Raw genomic sequence first — 3,797 nt, forward strand, 5'->3', positions numbered from 1 at the left:
ATAATGCTGAGCTTCTCCATTGTCTCTTTCCACATATGTAGTCAATTTGATCCCTGTGTATTCCATCTGGCAAGGTCCACATGTTTGGTCACTGTTTATGTTGTGGAAGAAAAACTTTTATTGATTAGTAAATACAATTAGAAATTAAGCTCCTCAATCTTATGAGGTTCAATATTAGTGTTAAATGAAGAGAACAATTCTGATATTCTTCAGAAGAAAATTAACAAATAGAACGCAGGGCCCTGTTTGAAAATTGACTTAAAATTCTAATTATTATTAAATGAAAGAATATTTTCATTTCAATTGCCATTAAAAAATTAAAGTTGCAAAAATCTTAAAGATTTTCCTAGAAATTATACAAAAGTGGATTAAAGAAGATATTCAAAATTGCTGCATTGAAATTATACTGAGAAACCATTATTATTTGACTCATTTAAAATTATCTTCTACATAGACAATCTCTTTTCATATATCAATTTACATGTCTGTTCTAGTTACCTAGTATAGCTCTGACAAGAATATACCACAAATGGGATGACTTGAACAAATAGGAATTTATTCTCTTACAGTTTGGGAGGCTAGAAGTCCAAGTTCAAAGTGCCAGGCTCTAGGGGCTGGGTGAAAGCCCTCCAACCTTGGGGTTCAGCTCTGCCTCCTGCTGCCAGCCCACTAGAGCTAGAGGATTTTCTTCACTCAGACAGCTGCTGGCTGCTGAGAATGAAAAACCCTAGGTTGGTAAGTAAAATGGCACAGTCCTGATGTTATCAAACCACATGGCAGGCCATTAATTTAAGTCATTGAAAGTCCCAAGGTTGGCAGAGCATGGCAGGCTACTGAACAACCACAGAGCCACATGCAGGGTTCAAGCATGCCATAAGCTAGAGACCATTCCCAAAATGGTTTCTTATATATGAGAAGCAGACCACATAACCACAGTAGCTACTCAGCTGCTCCAATAGATTCCACCATGGAGTTGATTGTCAATCTCATGGTTGCCCAATCTGCCAACAGCAGAGACCAACACTGAGTCCACAATATGGAACCATTCCTCAGGGTGATCAGCCAGCCACCTGGTGGCAGGTTGATTACATTGGACCACTTCCATCATGGAAAGGACAGCGTTTTGCTCTTACTGGAATAGATACTTATTCTGGATATGGATTTGCCTTCCCTGCACACAATGCTTCTGCTAAAACTACCATCCGTGGACTTACAGAATGCCTTACCCACCGTCATAGTATCCCATACAGCATTGCTTTGGATCAAGGGACTCATTTCACAGCAAATGAAGTGTGACAATGGGCTTAGGCTTATGGAATTCAACATGTTCCCCATCATCCTGAAGCAGCTGGCTTGATAGAACGATGGAACGGCCTCTTAAAAACACAAATACGGTGCCAGCTAGGTGGCAATAGCTTGAAGGGTTGGAGCAATGTTCTCTAGGAGGCTGTATATGCTCTAAACCAGCATCCAATATATGGTTCTGTTTCTCCAATAGCCAGCATTCATGGATCCAGGAACCAAGGGGTGGAAACAGGAGTGGTACCACTTACTATTACCCCTAGTGACACACTCAAAAATTTTTGCTTCCTGTCTCTGCTACCCTATGCTCTGTGGGTCTGGAGATCTTAGTCCCAAAGGGAGGAACACTCCCACCTGGAGATCTTGGATTCATCATTCGTTGGAGTCAACAGCCAGTGTGCTGCCTGCCAGCCTTGAACTCCTCAGCCCCTGTGGTTGCAAGAGCCAGGAAAAGCCTCCAGCTTGACGTTTGATCCAGGAACTTTGGACTTGCCAGCTTCTATAAGTGTGTGAGCCATTTTCCTAAGATAAATTTCTCTCTATATATACATATATATATAAGCTTTACTGTTTTTTGTTTCTCTAGAGAACCCAGTCTAACACATTTGGAACCCAGAGTGGTTCTTGAGAGACAAAATCATAAGGATGGGCTTCCTAAATTGGTTCTCCAGTTTGATTAATCTTGAAGACACTAGTGACCCTGCATCTGTTAGTAAAGAAGGCCCTGCTAATCCATGGCATGAGGTGGCAATATTAATATGCGAAATAACACCACCAATAGATCAAGTAATTGTGAGAAGTGACACTCTGGGTGATTGGATATTTGATACTTTCCTGCAATTTTATCAGCATAAGGAGTATAAGGAAGCTGGTTGGTTGGTCTTACTTACACTAGACCAAGTGGTGAAAGAGCAAGATGAGCTCAGACCTGCTGAGTCTCTGCTTAAGCACCTCAGTGCTTCCAGTTGTGCGCTAAAAGAAAGCATTTTATCTTCTAGTAAGAGAGAAGATATTGCTGAAAAGCAAACCCACAGTTTTATTGTAAGGGTGGCTGAATTACAATGCCAATTAAATTGCCAATCCAGAATGATGTCTGACATTAAAGTGAGGGCATTGATTGGAAAAAAATGGGATCCTGAAACCTGGAATGGGGACATATGGACAAATAATCAGGAAGATCAGGATATGGAGCCTGTAAATTCTGTTGAATCCCTCCCATCTGAACAGATAACTGTAAAACCGTTATCCCCTCCACTTCAGTTTGATGGAACCAGTCCTGCTGGGTCATTGCCTGAGGCAGAGACCATGGAAGACATTCCTGAATGCTCTCAGGAACTGTCTCAACCACCCATTGTTGCTGCCAGACCTATAACTAAAATTAAGTCCAAGTGAGCCCCAAAAGGTGAAATAGAAAGTGTGACTGAGGAGTGGTATGCTATACCCAAAAAGACCTACTTGATTTTGCTAACATGTACAGAGAGAAAGCTGGAGTATATGTATGGGAATGGCTACTGAGGGTGTGGGATAATGGTGCAAGGAATGTAAGATTGGATCAGTCTGTGTTTATTGATTTAGGCCCACTAAGTATGGATTCTTCTTTCAAAGTCTCAGCTCGAGAGGTTAGGAAAGGATCTAATACTTCATTTGGTTGGCTTACTGAAGCATGGATTATGCGGTGTCCTACCTTAAGTCAAGTTGAAGTACCAGACCTGCCTTGCTATAATGTAGAGAAGATATCAAGAGGCTTAGGGAAATTGGCCTGTTAGAATGGATTTATCAGATTAGACCCTTAGAGCCAGAAATGGAGAGTCCAGAAGACACACCTTTCACCAGTACCGTGAGGAATAAATTTGTGAAGGGAGCTCCAGCATCTTTCAAGACTGCTGTGATTATTATTTTATGTAAACCTGATTTGACAGTGGGGAATGGCCTAATTGAACTAAGACACTTAACTATGATGGGGTTGATTGGACCCCATGGTAGTAAGAGCCAAGTGGCAGCAGTTAATCGACAAAGGCAAGGTGGGCGTGGTTACCATAATGGACAGCAGATTCGGAACAGTAATCAGAATAATCTGACGCATGTGGAATTATGGCATTGGCTACTTGCTCATGGTGTTCCTAGTAGAGAAATACATGTCAAGTCTACTAAATATTTATTTAATCTGTATAGACAGAAGAATTCTAGGTCACATGAATAGCAACCTAGATTGAATCGCCAGAATACAGAGTCACGACCTCTCAATCAATTCCCAGACTTGAGTCAGTTTACAGACCCACAACTTTTTGAATGAAGGGGAGGTCAGGTCCCTTTGAGGCAGGACCCCACTCCTGGTACCAAATGTGTTATACAGGATTCTCTAGAGAAACAAAAACCAGTAAATCTTATATATATATATGTATATATAGGAGCTCTGGTAGCATAGTGGCTAAAGCACTTGACTGCTAACCAGAAGGCTGGTGGTTCAAACCCACCAGCCACTCCTCGGAAGGAAG

This window comes from Orycteropus afer, unplaced genomic scaffold, assembly GCF_000298275.1.
Source record: "Orycteropus afer afer isolate SDZICR_OR568_19922 unplaced genomic scaffold, OryAfe1.0 scaffold00861, whole genome shotgun sequence".
NCBI lineage: Eukaryota > Metazoa > Chordata > Mammalia > Tubulidentata > Orycteropodidae > Orycteropus > Orycteropus afer.